The 17,263-nt window shown below is 43.7% G+C and overlaps 1 long non-coding RNA gene across 1 annotated transcript; it reads right to left on the bottom strand.

Moving 5' to 3' along the window:
- Window positions 1–335: 335 nt before the first annotated feature.
- On the bottom strand, window positions 336–17,128 carry LOC121134550. The gene is made up of 3 exons (XR_005871643.1): window positions 17,027–17,128; window positions 15,883–15,955; window positions 336–505 (listed from the first exon to the last, which is right to left on the bottom strand). It is a non-coding gene; the product is annotated as an uncharacterized LOC121134550 (long non-coding RNA).
- Between the last annotated feature and the right edge of the window lie 135 nt (window positions 17,129–17,263).

Here is a 17,263-nt window from a genome sequence, read left to right as displayed (position 1 = left end):
TAGTGGTGCTCCTTGGTGCACAGTGGGCACTCAGCTGTTGCAATTTTGTGGAACAGTAGAAAACTTCTAGACAGAAATGGCTCAGCTCCTAAACACATAGTTTATGGCCAAAGGCTCTCAAGTACCTTCAGTGCTACTCTCATGGCTTATAAAGATTTTTTTCCAGAAAAAAAATAAGACTGCTGCCATCTCCAGCCAAACCATAAATGATTAAAATGTCAATTCACCGAGGGCTTATGCTATGAGAACATATTAACTTATCAAAGGAGAGGACATGTGGGAGGGTGCATGTGGTCCCCATACCTCCATATTTATTCTTGAAACCATGGGTTGTGTTTCCTGGGCATACTCTCCACCTTCCCTTCCTCCTCAGGAGATGGATGAGGACGCCAACCTTAGAAGAGGGATGGAGAAGTGGATATGCGACCGACAGGTTTACTCACGTGCTTGTGAACTTGCATGCTTTCTGTATGACTCCATTCACAGGTCACTGTGCTTTCCTCAGCTGGTGGAGAAAGTTCAGGAAGTTAATGGTAGAGTTGGGGACTATGCTGAGAAGCAAGCTTTTCCCGAGCCATTGAGTTAATCCTACTGCTCTCTTTTCTTTTGGTTTTCATTTTGTGCTTGTTTGTCTACTCTGTAGCTTAGGCTGTCCCCTATTCACGGTGTAGTCTAGCCTGTGAACTTACTACAGTCCTCAGCCTGTCAAGAGCTGAAATGACAGATGTGAATCATTACACGTAAGCACTTTAAAAAAATTCATTCCTCCTGCTACTGAGTCTTCTATGCTATTCCCTGGTTCCTGACAGCACATCTATGAAGAAATCTAATTTAAAAAAGAAGAACAAGCTGGTGGTGCATACCTTTAATCCCATCACTCGGGAGGCAGAGGCAGACAAAGGCCAGCCTGGTCTACAGAGCAAGTTCCAGGACAGCCTCCAAAACAATACAGAGAAACCCTGTCTCAAAAAAAAAAAGAAGAAAGAAAGAAAGAAAGAAAGAAAAGAAAGAGAGAAAAGAAAAAAAGGAGAACAAAAGTAACAGCAAAAATTTCTTTCCTTGTCATTAAGACTGCAGGAGCAGGGGCTGGGAAGACCTATCAGTTGGTTAGGTGCTTGCTGGGTAGCACAAGGTGCTAAGTTCAGTCCCTAGCACCCATCCCAAATGATGGGCACAACAATCAATCCCAGAGCTGGGGAGGCATAGACAGAAGATCCTGGGGTTTATTGGACATGTTGACATCGACATCTGGCCTGTATACACGTGATCACATGTACACACATGCACACACACATACACACACATAAATAACAGTAGCAATAAAAGCTGGTAGAAGACTAACTTCTGGCCTAACTTTGGATTCTTCAGACTATTCTTTTTTTTTTAATCCTAGCAGAGGCTGTCCCTGAGCCCACCCTCCGTCACTCAGGGTTTCGCAAACGGTAACTCTCAGAAAACATTTCCCTGTAACAAATGACAGGATGGGAGGCACCTGCCCGCCAGGATGGGACAGGGCCAGGGCAGAAAAGGTCTGGTGAGATCCAACCTCTGAAGTGGAAAGATTGATCTGGGAATCCGAGGGGGACACTTAGCCCTGTTGAAATTCTCAGGCAGAATGAGAAATGGAGGAAGGAGAGGTGCCCGTGTGGAGAAGAGCACTGGTGACACCAAGGTCGCTGACCCCATGGCCCAAAAGGCAGCACTTAAGGACAATTACGGGGCAGGAGGTAAGTGGGCACTGCTCCTGCCGTGACGCACGTCAGGGCCCATCACTTGCAACTCGCTTAAAATGCTCCCGACAAACGCGCTGACAAGATCCTCACAGTCTGTGGCAGTGGTCACAGAGTCACTTAGCATCCACTCCCAGGAGAGCCCAGAATCCCTGCCACCTTAAGCAGGATAGGCTTGAGACAGAATATAAGGAAAGCTAAACAAAGGCGGAGGAAAGGAAATAAAACAAGAGGCAGTGGGTAGATTTTGGTTTCATCGACCTTGTTCCCAGGATGGGGTGTGTAGGGAATGCCCTATGGGGCTTCTTGGGAGGAAAGCAGAATGGTTGAAATCTGGGAGGTGGGGCCCTCTTGTCACAGATAGTGTTGGCCTTGGTGGCATGAGATGGCCAGGTCTATGTGGGAGCTTGCCAGGGCCTGGCCAGTGGCATAGGCCAAGTGATACTGCTGTAAATGGACAGGCAGATGGGCCCGAAGCATCTGGGCTCAGAAACCAGCAGTCTGTCACTTCTCCCCAGCACCACAAAAGCTCATTTTAACCTTCACAAAATTGCAGAAGATGACAGCAGTGTTAAAAATATCCATGGGTGGAAGAGTTGTTCCTGAGGGTGTCATTATTGCACTGGCAATGCGAAATGGTAGAAAATATTAAGGGGACTTTTATATTGTAACAAATGAGGAGCTGCACACCAGACAGCTAGGCTCAGGGCAGCAGGTGCATGGGGTGGGGACAGAGTGGAATCTGACAGGAGGAAGGATGTAGGTGCAGCAATCCGCAGGGATGTTAACATTCCCGTCAACCTGGGCCTTCCGTACGATCCGTGCTCCATTCCCTCTGCTTGAATATTCCACATACCAACTCATTCGATGCAGAGAATTAGAAATAAAATAGATTCCTACAAATGGCCACGAGGAAGATGACAGAGTCCTCTACTCTCACCGCTCCATCACTCTCTTCGGAATAACGAATGAGTGTTTGGGGTATTTCATCTGTCCAGCCATTTCCCCGTTTCCCATGGATCAGCAGTGACAGGAAACCCCAGGTAAGAATGCTGGAAGGAAGATGAGAAGACTTAATTTTGAAAAGCTCTTGAACACCTCATCCCTTTCTTCAAAATCTTCTAAAGACTGAGAGCCTTGAAATGTGCCCACATCTGCCTCAGAACTGATGGCGGAAAAGGAAACTAAGAATTCTCTACACACTTGGGATGCATCTGCTTGGAACCCACTGAAGGAACAACCTTGAGGTAAAAATGTTGCTGTGTTGGGCTGACAGTGCAAACACGGGTCCTGGGTCTCAAGGTGTGGGCTCTGTCTCCATCTAATACACTCCAATGGGGACCTTGAAGCAAGGGTTCAAGACAAGGGTTGGGCTAAATTGGCAGCAGAGGCTGGGTGGATATGGTGGGAGAGCTCGCTTGCCCTCCAGCTTTTGTCAAAAGTTTAGGATGTTGGTAGGGAGCTAGGGAAGTCTAACATTAGCTGTTCCTGCTTTCCTGGATGGGCAGCTGCCATTCCTGGGTGTCTGGCACTGGTAGGAAAAAAAATCACCACTATTACCTCTTAGGAAGAAGGTTTTGGTTTTTCCTTTGAATTTCAGTGTTTTTGACAAATTTACATACTCAATGTCTGAGATAATAGTGAAATTATATAATGGAAGCTTATTTTCAATGTTGTATTTTCCCAAAATAAAGTTGTTGATGTCTTTTTAAATGAAATATCCTCCAAATAGATTTGATATCAGTTCTTCTGTCTTTTACCTAGTTAGAGCACATGAGGAGAATGAGGATGGAGATGAAGGATGTAAGTGGATCTGGTCCATGTGAGCACAATCTATGTCTTCAGGGAGATGAGGTTGGTGATGAAGGGCACAAGAGGATCTCTTCCATGTTAATGTCTTGTATGCACATAACTTGTCCACAGATTTTTTTATGTGCTCCAACTTTTAGGGAAAAATTACATTTACTTTGTATTATCCTCAACCCCCATGAATGTCCATGACACGAGCTTGTGCATGTGCACGCCTCTGTGTGTGTGTGTGTGTGTAGTAGGTCTGAGAATAGGCACTACTTGGAGCCCTTTGTGACTTAAGTTGTAACACAACTCTTTATTATACATGGAGTGGATTAATATGGAAAAAGAAAATGCTGCTGTGGGCATATGGATACCTTCATACATTTTGTTTTACTTCCTTGAAATCCAAGGCAGCCTGGTCACCTCCATGCAGCCTGGTCATATCCATGTAGCTGGGGCATCTACATGTATATGGGCTTGTTGCCTCCATGTTATCCATGGCCACTTTCATGCACCCTGATTACTCCCTGCGGCCTGGTCCTATCTGGGCATCTTGGCTATACCCATCAGCTTGGTTCAGACTTGACCCATTATCTCACTTCATGGTGAAATCAGATGATGGAGAGGCCCACTAGGCCCACTAGGCCATACTTTGTAGATGTGGAACAAGGCACACATACTTTGGCAGGCAGACAAGGAAGGGTCATTTGGCTGTGTATTTTCCTGGTGGATCTCATTTATTTCTCCATACTGCTTCTTAGTCCTCAGTGAGAGTCATCTGTCTTCCATAATTTTGAAGAACTTTATTGAAAATTTTTTCACCAATGCCTTCTTCTTCTGATAGTAAATGCTTGTAGTATTTTCCCAAGGTACATATCCTTGAGATTTATGTCAGGTGTTGTATGGGAGCTGGCATCACATAATGCACCAAGGCAGCGGGCTCTGCCCCATAGCACTCATTGACTCCTGTGGAAACCCTGATAGAGCAAGATCAATAGAACCTTTATCAGCAGGTACCTGAGAAAATGGGTAAATTATGGTATATCAGTTACTTTCCTGTTACTATGCTGAAGTATCATGAACAAGGTAACCTAGAAAGGAAGAGTTTATTTGGGCCTCTGGTTCCAAAGGGTTAAGAGTCCATGACAGTAGAATGGAGGTATTCCAGCAAGCAGCATGAGGCAAGAGTAGAAGCTGAGATCTCACATCTTGAACCATAAGCACAAAGCTGGGAGAGAGAGAGAGAGAGAGAGAGAGAGAGAGAGAGAGAGAGAGAGAGAGAGAGAGAGAGAGAGAGAGAGAGAGAGAGAGAGAGCAAACAAGCAAACAAACACTAAGAATGGCATGAGGCTTTTGAAACCTCAAAGCCTGCTCTCTTGATGTATTGTGATGTATTTCTTCCAGCAAGACTGTGCCTCCTAAATCTCCCCAAAGAACACCACCAACTGGGGGCCTATGAGGGACATTCTCATTCAAACCACCACATATGGTGACAGAGAATTAACAGTGATGAGGGTGAGTGGAGAAGTCCACATGGAAGGGGTCTTACTTCGGTGAATTTTGTTTTAATGGGATGCTTATTTACATGGCTCATACTGGTTACTAGAAAATGTCCTAGCTTTGTCTCTGTTGTTGTGATAAAGTATCTGGACAAAAAGCAGCTTGGAGACAAAAGGATTTATTCGCCTTACAATTCCAGGATACAGTCCACCATGTGGGGAAGTTAAGGAAGGAACTTGAAGTAGCTGGTGACATTGGATCCACAGTCAAGAGCAGAGAGAAATGAATGCATTCATGCTTAGTGTTCAGCTAGCTCTCGCCACTCCTGTGCACTTCAGGGAGAATGGTGCCACCCACTCTCCGACTGGGTCTTCCCACATTAAGACAATCAAGATGTCCTGCCACAGACATGTTCACAGGCCAACCTGGTCTAGACAGTCTTTCACTGAGACTATTCTTGGGTGATTCTAGATTGTGTCAAGTTGAGAATTTAAACTAGCCATCATAGGTACATAACAATAAATTGAAGTGTGCGGAAGGGATATTTGTACCTGTATGTTTGTGGGGCACTTCACAATAGACAAGATATGAACCAATCTAGGTATTCATTGATGGATGGATATATATATATATATATATATAAATTATGCCTCTCTATACAGTGAACTATTAGTCATAAAAGAAGGAAATTCAGTCACTTTTTACAATTGGGGAACATCAGGTCCATGAAACAAATCAGGCACAGAAAGACACATCTTTATGTTCTCATTTAGATATGGAAACTGAAAGTTGACATCAAAGAAAGTGGGGGTAGAATAGTGTTTACCAGAGCCCGGGAAAGACATGGATAATGGGGTAGGAAGAAAGTGCTTGATGGGTGCAAGCATGCTGTTAGATGGGCAGGGTCACTCCTAATATTCTTAAGCATACTGTAACCACTATGGCTGGTAATAATTAATTGGATATTGAAAAGTAGCAAGAAGTAAAGATTTTGAATATTCTGAACCCCCAAAATAAGATAAATGTTTGAGATGATAGGCACCAATGACCCCATCTGGTCATTATACATTATGTGCATTTTCTAAAATGTCACATTGAGCTCACAAATTACTATGCCTATTAAAGCAAAACTATGTTAATGAATGAATGGTTACGAAGGATGGTAGAGTAGAATCATCTAGAAATTTATTTCAAGGAACCATGCCTACTGTAAATGGTGGAGAAAAGCTATATCTGACTTCCTCAAGTCGTTTGTGTTTTCTTGAGTATCTGTTGATTTATGTTGTCCCTGATGGCTCTATTGAACTCTTACTTTCTCAGGCCAAATCTATAAGCAAGGGTGAGGGAATGTCTTATTTAGTGGGTGAACAAATATCTTATTTAGTTGATTAAAATGTCTATGTAGGAAGCAGATCAATGTTCTGCCCCAAGAGCTAGAAGTGGTCTTTGCTAGGCTCCTAGTGAAGGTTTTGTAGCTTGGTGTCATTCCATCAGGTTTTGTCTTTTCACCAAATGCATTGCAAAACATTCAGCCTAGAGAGTTTAGCACTATAAGCAAGGAACCGGGAAAGGCTGGAGGCACTGGGGGCTTTTGCCACTCTAATCCAGCACTGGAGTTTAGTCCCAAATATTCAAGATACCCAAGACTGCCAAGACTCCTTCGTTGTGACAGATGGCAACTGGAGTGAAAAGGACTCTTTATTGCTCAGCCTATTGCCAGGGTGCTGTTGTTGTTCTTGTTACTGTGTTAAAATACAGGCAAAAGAAACTTAACACTGTCTCACATTAAAAAATCATCTAGAGTTTGCAGATGGTGACAGAAGAGCATGAAAAGAGCTTGCGGCTTTCTTGAATGTTGATCTGTATAACGTCCCTGGTCACATGTCTAGAGTCCTGGAGTGTAGAAGGCAGTAGTAGAATCCTCCAGCTGATAGTGAAGAGGTGAGAAACAGAGACTGTTGACTGTGGCATTTAGAATATGCCTGTAAAATGAATAGCCATTGACATTAAGATAAATGACAGCCCCATCATTGGCATTGTGGGAAGGGGGCAGATGGAAGGCTGTGGATGGAGAGATGTCTCATCCTGGCCAGTACAAGATGAAGGCTGTATTGGTCAGGGTAGAATAATGTGTCAGGGAAGGTACCATTGACCTTTCACTTGTAGAGTCTGTGGCTACTGCCACACACACTTAGATTAAAGGAACAGAACAAGGTGTGGTGTACCTAGAATAATCCCAACACCAAAAATGCATGGAAGGAACAGGTAGTTGGCATAAGTATAAGCAGGGCGCAAAACGCATAGATATGGTAGTTCCAGGCCAACCAGAGGAAAAGACTAAGGTGGAGAAACTGGTGGATACAGGTACTCTCTGTGGCCCTTCTGTACTCCTAACCATGCTCTTGTTATTTGGATGGTGGGTAACTTCCCCATGTCCCTCACATCTTTTAATTATAGTGTTTGGGCATCTTCTGGTTTAATCACACAGCATCTGTCACGTGGTGGCATCTCATTAAACAGGATATCTTCTTGGGTTCTTACTCAGCAAAAGATGATCCCTGACCTGCTCTCAGTGTGCTGCTGTGTGGAGCTGGCTGCTGTTCAGATAGCCTGCTGAGATAGCAGTCTTGGCTGGGCTAGCAAGCCACTCCCAGTTCCATATGGATAGGCTGCTAATTAACGAGGAGGACCCTCTCTGAGTTCACCCAGGGAGACCTTCAAAGTTTCAAAGGACTAGATCCTTCTAGGGCCTCTGGCTTCTCTTTCTTATCTTCCAATGCTTTATTTGAGACTATTTTATTCTTGCTTGTTCCCTAATTCTTTCACTGTTAAGGGCTACACTTGTCCCCAAATATTGTCTTGCTTCTTAAACAGTGTGGCACACAAAATGTACACTGTAGTGCAGGTCTGAAGCTTTGAGTCTGGTAGTGTGGAAGGTGATGCTGAGGGTCTGTGCGGTCTATGCTGCTATTAGACAACAGGACACACTCACAGGAAACATTGCAGTACAGAAGTATTCCTTTTTTATCCTCAAAGAGAAGTCTCATTACAATTTGATACTTCTACATATCTACTAGCATAGTACTGATTTTGTAAAAACAGCAAGTTTTGGTAAGGGTATTGTGGTGGTTTGAATTAAAATGTCCCCCTAGACCCATAGGGAATAGCATTGTTAGGAGGTGTGGCCTTGCTGGAGGAAGTGTTTCAGTGGGGTTTGGCTTCGAGGTATCAGAAGCTCAAGCCAGGCCCAGTGTCTCATTCTTTTTCCTGCTGCCTGCTGATCTCTTAGCTACTTCTCCAGTGCTATGTCTGCCTGCATTTTGCCATGCATCCTTTCATAATGACAATAGACTAAACCTCAGAACTATAATTCAGCCCCAACTAAATGCTTTACTTTGTAAGAGTTGCCATTACTTAGGGCAATAGCAGGATATATGAGAGAAGTTTGAGTGAGGGTCCAGTGATGGTGGTGTTCCAGAAGACAAAGGTCTTGAACCAGACCAACAAACTTATAAATATCTGCAAGTAAAACTAATTGAGCATAATAAAATATTTCTTCCTGGGGAAAAATTGATTGAGCAAAATAGGATACTGTGTGACACACTGCAGCTCCCAAGGCCACTACAACAAATGTGTATGTGATGGAGAGGTGGGAAAGAATTGTCCTGGTCATGGTGTATCTTCACAGCAATAGAAACCCTAACGAAAACACATGTGGAAAACTCTACTACTAGAAATGCAAAATGGTGCAGCTGCAGAAGAAAATATCACAGTAGTTCCTCAGCACCCCCTCACCAAAATGTAGAAATCTCATATGATTCAGGAATTCCTCTTCTGGGTTTGTACAAAGAAGGAATTTAGGAATCGGATAGGAGTGTCACTCATGCTCACCTCCCATCATTCATTACAGCTAAAAGGTGGAAGCCATGTACACACCCACCCAGCATACACACCCACTTACTGAACACTGGAGAAGCAGGGTGACAGGTGCCTACACAGTATCATGCAACCCAAAAAAGGAAGAGAATTTCTTCTTAATTTGACCATTAGCAACAAAAGATATATAGTTGTTGAGACTTTTATACAAGAATGCTATATCTACATCAGTCCTCTCTTCTTTTCCTTCCAAACTCCTCTTACTTAACCCTCCCATCCAAAATTCATGACCCCTTCTTTAATTATTATTGTAACATGTGTATACATGCATTCATGTTTATTTATATACATATGTATGACATATGTATATACAAACTACCAAGTCTACTTAGTATTGCTTGACTGACATATGTACAGGGCTTGAGCATTTGGGATTGAATAATCTGTGTGAGAGTTCATCCCTGAAGCTAATTCTCAGCAGCTATTAAAAAATTATCAAAACTTTGTTTTAAGAGCTTTCAGATTTAAAAGGAATCATGCAGCAGAATTCTGCAGGCCCAAAGCCTATATATTTCAATGATCTGTATGTATAGCTAAAATAGCTATTCTGAAACTGTGAGTTTTACCTTAGAATTTACATTTTCACTCTCAAATATATTTTTTTTGGTTTTTCGAGACAGGGTTTCTCTGCATTGTTTTGGAGGCTGTCGGTCCAGCCTGGCCTCGAACTCACAGAGATCCACCTGCCTCTGCCTCCCGAGTGCTGGGATTAAAGGCGTGCGCCACCAGCGCCCGGCTCTCAAATATATTTTTATGCATCTATCCAACTCAGCAGGTATTGAGCACCTGTGGCTCTTTTCTCAGGTGTAGGATCATATGAAATGTCCCCTGTCCATGTTGGCATGTCAACTAGTGGTGCCATTAGGCAACTATACCATTCAGATTCCATGAATATTTTCTCTGACTTGTTTAGGGGGGCAGTATCTAGCAACAGGAGTTCTGGACCTGCGTCTCTTGCAATCTCCCTTCCCCCCCTTGCATGATTTTTCCTGAGTCTTACATTACAGATGTATCATTTGGGGATTAAGCACCTCACAGTCCAAAAGGAAGCAAGTTTGGATACATGCTAATCCAACATGAATGAACCTTGGGGCATTATTCCAAGTTACATAGTCACAGAACTGTCTGACTGCACACAGATGGGTCACTAGAGAAGTCCGATTTATAGGGACAGAAATTGGGGTCGTGGCTGTGAGCGACAGGAGAGGAGAAGGAAAGAAATAAACATGGTTTATTAGGGACAGTTTCAGCTTAGGAATATGAAAGGGTTCCAGAGAGGATGGCGGTGACAATAGTGCAGCAAAAGGGACTGGGGAGTGCCAGCAAACTGTACACTTAAAAACACCCTCCCTGGGGGAATGAGGGGATAACGGGGGGGGGGTTGGGGGAAGGACATGGGAGGGAGGGAAAGGGAGAGGGACCTGGAACTGACTTGTGAAGCAACCTTGTTTCTTATCTAAATTTAAACTGGAAAATAAAAAAAATGGCTACTACCGGGGCTGAGGAGATGGCTCAGTGGGTAAGAGTGCTTCTGCTCTCGAAGAGAACCCAAATTTAATTCTCAGCATCCATGTGGCCGAACATAACAGCCTATAATGTCATCTCCAGGAGATTTGATGCCCCATTCTGGTGTCCAAGGGCACCAATACACATGTGAGCATGTGCACAGGAAGACACACACATACACATAAATAAAAGTAAATCTTAAAAATTGTCAGAATATTAAATTTCTATATTTTCTCTATAGTTAACATAATTGTGTGTGGGAGGGAGGGAGAGAGATAGAGGGAGAGGGGGAGAGGGAGAGAGAGAGAGAATATTGAGAGAAACATGAGAAATATTGCGATGAGTATGTTGAAATGATCACAGAGTACACACTGCAGCATGCTGATGGATGCTGTCTCCTATTTCAGTGTCCTGAGGGGCATTTGGGAAACCTCCCAGATGGTCTGTTCAAGATGGAGTGAGGATCTCTGATATTTGGTGGAGGGTCACAGGATGTCTTGGTGTGGGGATGATGTGTCCCTGCCCAGGAGAACCGGAATAGCTGGTGGCCTGGCTTGCACCTACAAAGCACTAGCCTCCAACCCTGTGTCTGGCTCGCCAGGAGCCAGGCATTCAGGGCAATCCATCTTCATTCTGGCACTGGCTTCTATTCACCCAGCCAGCCCTGCACTTGCTCCGCCCTGGTTGGGAGTCTAACCTGGTTCTGTTTTCAATTTTGGAAGTGTAGTTGTGGATTAAACACCAGTCAAATGATGGGAAAGAGTCAGAGGGAACAGCTGCTCTGTCCTCGCCATCCTGCCAAGGCCTAAATGAGCCTCCAGGAAGCATGGGGGAGGTGAGAGCCTCCTTCCCGGCAGGAATGATGCATGGCCCCAGAATGGCATGACCTGTTAGGTAGGGTCATGGTGTTCCTGGGGTTCTGCAGGCACAGGGCCATGGGCTCCTATCTACCATCATGGAAGTCCCAGTGAGTGGTCATGTATCTGAGATTAAACCTTAAGGACTGTTCAGATAAGGCAAATGACACCCCAACTGTGCCTAATTAGATGGCTAATCTGCTTGGCTCTTTTGCAGAGATGCACAGGAACCCGGTACTCACACAACAATGAGTCATTTCCTCTGGGTCCTGTACATGTACTCTTTTTGTTTTCTGTCTACCTCTTACCTGCAATGATCCCCTTCCTTTGATGGATGGAATGAGCTAGTGGACATCTGGTCAAACACTGAGCTTTATTGTTCTTTCTTGACTCATTTTATGTGGGTTTGATTAACAGGTTGTGTGGGTAGCAGAAAGTTAATTATCCTGGCTAGCCAGCAAGGGTAAACATGTAGTCACTGGGTCTCAGCGCTGGCTGGAACTGTTTGCTTCAGCTGAGGTCCTCTGGGAGAGGGCTTCTTTCATATATATATTTGGAATGCTTTCTGTGAAACCCTCAGTTACAGGTGACTTTCTTACAGTGGGTTACTATTCTCCCAGGCAAATCTTGAAGCAGGATAAAGAGGGCTTACATCTTGTTCCTGGTGCAAATATTCTTAAGGTATCATAAGGCTCCATATACCTTGGAACAAGGATTCTTCCTGGGGGGAACAGAGTGACCCTGTGGTGTGTGGTGTGGAGGAAAGGGCCCCAGTGACAAAAGGGAGATTGGAAGGGTCGGCAGCCTATTGAAGAGTGAGGAGTTACTGGTGTTTGTCACCATTAAGAGCAAATATTTTGAGTACTGAGATCTGCATAGAAACCTCATTTTAGTTCAACTTTATTCATTGTTAAAATAATATTTAGAGTTGATTGTAGATATTTTATTTCCTCTTCTTCTCTTTCTCTAAGTCAAGGTCTCTTTGTAGCACAGGTTAGCTTCAAAGTCACCGTCATCTTCCTTCAACCTTAGAGTTTGAGGACTATAGGATGTGCCATCACACCCAGATACCCTTCCATTTTATACTTATAGCTGTGCAGACTATGGTTTTATGCTTTCTTACTGAACATGAGAAAATGATTAGCAGCTTTACTGTGATTCTTATGGCCATACATAGTGTCAGATAGCTGCGGAATTCCATCCAGTTGACATGTTCAGAAGTTGCCTCTTTTCTGTGTATTTTAGGTAATTTATAATGTGACATTGTCATGAGAACATGGAAAATACATCTTTTGGTAATGGTTATTATTTTCATTCTGAGGCAATTCCCATAGCCAAATAATCATAATGGGACAAAGGCACTCTGTAGTTCTCAAATGCCATCTTGAGCTGCCATCATCTTCTCCTACTCCTCAGCACTACATTCTAGACTAATGGTAAACTTTTCATCGACATGTGCCATTGTTAGCTTCAGCTGTCAACTTGGAGTCACCTGGGAGTCTAAGAAGTTGCCTAGATAATATTGGCCTGAAACCATATCTGTGAGGCATTTTCTTAACTGCTAATTGATGTGGGAGGGTCCAGCCCACTGCAGGTAATGCCATTCCTATGCAGTTGGTCTTGGGCTATGTAGGAAAGCTAGATGGGTAAGCCAGAGGAAGCAAGCTGGTAGTCAGCATTCCTCCATGCTTTCTGCTGTAAGCTCCTATCTTGAGTTTCTGCTTGGCTTCTTTTGGTGACATACTGCAACCTATAAGATGAAATAAACCCTTTCCTCCCCAAGTTACTTTTGGTTATAACATTTATAGCAGCAACCTAAAAGCAGACTTGAACTTCATGTATATGCTTTATTTTAGCAAGTGCTTCCTTGACTGGTAGTTAATGGGGAAAATGAGCCATATATCTGGTACTCCCCCTCTCCCGTCTTAGCTCTATATTTTGTAAACAGGAGCTGGAGTTGGCCCTTTGATGTCCCATGTGGGACTCAGTGCTAGGCATATATTGGTAGAAAACACAATTTCTTAATTAAAAGAAAACACCAGCAGGATGTTGAAAAGCCATGAGAAATCATTAAAAACCCATAATAAGCGTAAATCTATCTATCGTCTATCTATCTATCTTAAATGAAAAAATCCCATCTGGGTTGACAATGCTCTCTCCAAGAGCCAAAGACCATCTAATAAAATCCCCAACACCAGACATGAGAATGCCTCTTTTGAATTGTTGGTCAGGGTTTTCTCAAGGGACTCCTGAAACATTCCTGGTCATTGCTATTATTGCCATTGCTTTCCCCCCAGAGGTAGAAAGTAAGTGCAATAGTGACCTTAGCTGGAAGGCAAGTTAAATAGAACAAAGTGGAGAGAAAGACTTAAGTTCCTCCCACCCAGCAGGACAGCTCTTGGGAGGAGAGATAGCCTAGCATACATTTTGGGCTACCTCCTTTTGGAGATTGGTGTTCATGTGCGTTTGATTTTGTGGGGTTTTTTTTCATGTCTTGAAGCTTCTCTTTCTCTAAAGGCCATTTTTTTTTCTGGAAGGTTAAGCCAGGTTTGCTGTTGTTGGGCTTCAGAGAAGACCTTGGAGAGAGTGAACCAAACCAGTACTGTGTTTTGCCACCGGTGAGCTTTAGCTTCTGGGATGAAAGCAAAGGCAGAATGATGGGAGTGAGTGTGGGGCTTCAGAAGACTTGGGCTCAGTCTTTCACTGATGTTCTGCTGGTACTGTGGAGGCGGACACAGGCTCTCTTAGTAGCCAGGATGGCTTAGTCTGTCTCCTGCTCTAATTTGTGGTGTTTATCTGCTTTTCAACTCAGTGGGGCTGCAGATTCGGAGCCATTTGCCTGTTAATCCTTCTATAGTGGGAAATTCAGATGGAGGTGCCTTTGATGTATTAGAGGCACAGTCACAGTTCAGACTTTCTTTCCTGAAGACAAAGTCTTCCCAAACCTCATCACCAGGGAGGTTGATTTTAGGAGTGGTAGGGACCATGATGGAGCCTGGCTGGTGTGCTTACTGTCTCTTTCATCCTGGCACATTCCTTATCAAATTGGATTGCCAGGAACATTCCCTTGGGGCTCCAGAAGAGGAGAGGAGGAATTTTTTTTAATCAGAAAAGAAAGTTAGGAAGCAATTAGGATGCACTAATTAATAATAATAATAACAATAACATTTTGAATTGGTGCCTAGTCTGAGAGTGGCTTCAGGCTCTTTGCCAAAAGTCCTGTGTGTGGCGGCTGCCTTTCAAGGTGTCATGCATCTGTTTCCAGATCTGACAGTGACGGTGTGTTTTGAAACACCTAACTGTTGGCATTGTTTATTGAGAAAATTTTAGAGCTTCGCTCAGGCAACTGATTTCACACAGCATCTGCTGTTGGTGTCACCGATGCAAGTATTCAGAGAAAAGAGCAGAAAGTAAATAGAAAAAATGAAAAGACAGATAATCCAGGGCTGTGGAGGGACAAAGGAGTTTCACGTGGCTGGTCAGAGCCTTCAAGCTACCCTCCCCATAATCAAATGTGTGTCATATTTTGCCAAGCATCCTGGGCTGTCACACCTGCCATCCCCACCTGTGACCATTTTCTTCCCTTTTTTGCACTAACTAATCAATTCTGAGATGCTGGGTTCTCCCCATCCCTCATTTATAGCTGGCTCACTGATCTTGCCTCTAATAGCACCAGTGAAGACACAGAGTCCCCTGCATGGAAGGACTGGGTAGATCTCCAGCCTGATTCAGACAGACAGCACCATTGACAAAGACAGTCTGTGTTTACCTTGGAAATAGCCTTTAAAAATATAAAAACTTATAACACTCAGTGCTTTTAAAGGTTTGGTGCCCAGCCAGACTTTGCATGGACTACTGTTAAGAATGTGAAATTGTCTCCAACTTTCTATAGAGCAATGCGGCATATATGGCTCCCAACCACTGAACCTCATTCTTCCAATTCTGTGAAGCCACCCTAGGAAAATGATCAGAGTCTAATAAGGAGCAGAAGCAAAACTGAGGGGAACTGAGTGACAATGTAAAGAAGTGGTTTGGTGGAGGGTGACCACCCCTGCATCGAATGAAGAAACCTAAATGTCTAGTAAAATGGCCATAACAGAGTATTATTGAGTCAATGAGAATGAGGTTTACTGAGTTTCTAATGGGACAACCACATTGCTAAAATGGTAAGTGAAAATAAAACAAACAATGTCATACACATTGTGATCTCAAGATATATTTGGGTAGAGACAAGGATTATGAAATTATAGATGAGTTTTTAATTGTTCTTGATAGTTCTTTTCAAAGTTTGTACAATGAACATGCGTTACATTCCTTGCTATTTATGAGTACTAATTTATTTAAACAACTTATTTAAAATCTATGTGAAGGAAAGGGATAACCTTCAAAAAGATTCTGTCATCCCAGGTAGTATGCAAAACCATGCAGTTCTCTGTATTATCTTCAGATCTATACTAGTTGTGGGCTGTGTTAATTAATTTCTTTATTGGCATGATGAAGTTTTCTCACTTGCTGCTGCAAAAAATACTTAAGGGAGAGGAAATGTTTGTTTGACTTACAGTTTGAGGGTATAGCCCATCACAGCAGGGACAGCATGGTAGTGGGAGCAAGGGGCAGCTGGTTATTCTGCATCTACAATCAGGAGAGAGAAATGAACACTGATGCTCAGCTCCTTTTCTCTTTCTTAGTCAGTTCAGGACCCCTACTCATAGAATGGGCTGTTTATATTTAAGAGGTGCTGTCTCACCTCAATTAACTCAGTTTAGAAAATCTCTCACAGACAAACCCAAAGGTTTCTTTCCACGGTGATTCCAAACCACAGTTGAAAATCTAGAAGGATGCTAGGTTTACTTTTCCTGAAGTCTTTCTTAGAGAGAAGACCATGCTGTGCCGGAGGAGTCTTGTGATGAACAGTTGGTCCATTTATTATGTGAGGAGTGTGGAGACACTGTCTGATCACTTTGGGCATTGTGGACCATGAAGTAATATTAGGTCAGGTTAGTATAGCATGGGTATTCAAAGAAGCCCTTGGTGTAGGAGCTCTGGGATGCAGGAGGCCCTTCACTTGGAGTGTGTTGTGTTGTTCATGTTAAAGCTGATGCTTTAGTACCAGAAACATCGATTTTACTCAGAGGCTGGTTAAAAATGCTGAGTCCTAGGCCAACAGCATCTTGATCTGTTGCCCATAAGTCCCAGGCCAGTGTTTGAACATGCACATTGGAAGAAAATTAAGTTTCATTCTGGCAGAGATCTGACCCAGTCATTAGGAACAGAGGCATGTCATATTCCTAGAAAGATGACAGGGTGTTAACGCTCTACCCCAAGAAAACATAACCATAGCTTTCATGAGTCACAGCATTGACTCCACTGAAGGCTGAACTCTGAAAGTTCCAAGTTGGTTAACTGAGAAATAAAGAGATACAGGATGTGATCTGTATCTCTTCTGGACCTGGGGTTGGCATGGGGTTCACCCCTTCAGGGATCTGTGTAGCTCTAGGCCAGGTTTGCCTCTGTCCCTTTGTTCATTGCTGCAGAGCTGTGGCTACTTCAGGGTGACTGTGCAAGCTGTGTTCTTGAGCCTGAGCTCTAGAGCTGTGGGCTCACCGAGTCCCCCTGCTCCCTTCCTGGGGTAACTCTCTGATTGTGGGCTCACCCATGTCTCCCAGCTCATCTCCGGTGCTTACTCTCTGGCTGTTGGCTCACCCTAGGCATCTGTGCTCTGTTTCAGGGTTATTATTCAGCTTCCATTACTATTGCACGCAGGTGTCTCTCTTCTGCTCTCTTTTCTCCCTCTCACCACCGAGAAAGCTGTGTTCCTCTAGGGATTCTCATGTGTGTTACTCAGCCCACAGTGCCCTCTATTGTGATGCCTACTGCACAGGACCCTGGCCCATCTCCCCAGCAAGAAACAAGTCACAAGCCTCCCCACCCTTAATAGTG

This window comes from Mesocricetus auratus, unplaced genomic scaffold (genome assembly GCF_017639785.1).
Source record: "Mesocricetus auratus isolate SY011 unplaced genomic scaffold, BCM_Maur_2.0 Super-Scaffold_4256, whole genome shotgun sequence".
Taxonomy (NCBI): Eukaryota; Metazoa; Chordata; class Mammalia; order Rodentia; family Cricetidae; genus Mesocricetus; species Mesocricetus auratus.
The sequence above is the reverse complement of the archived record's forward strand: the minus strand, read 5'-3'. Positions and strand labels throughout refer to the sequence as shown.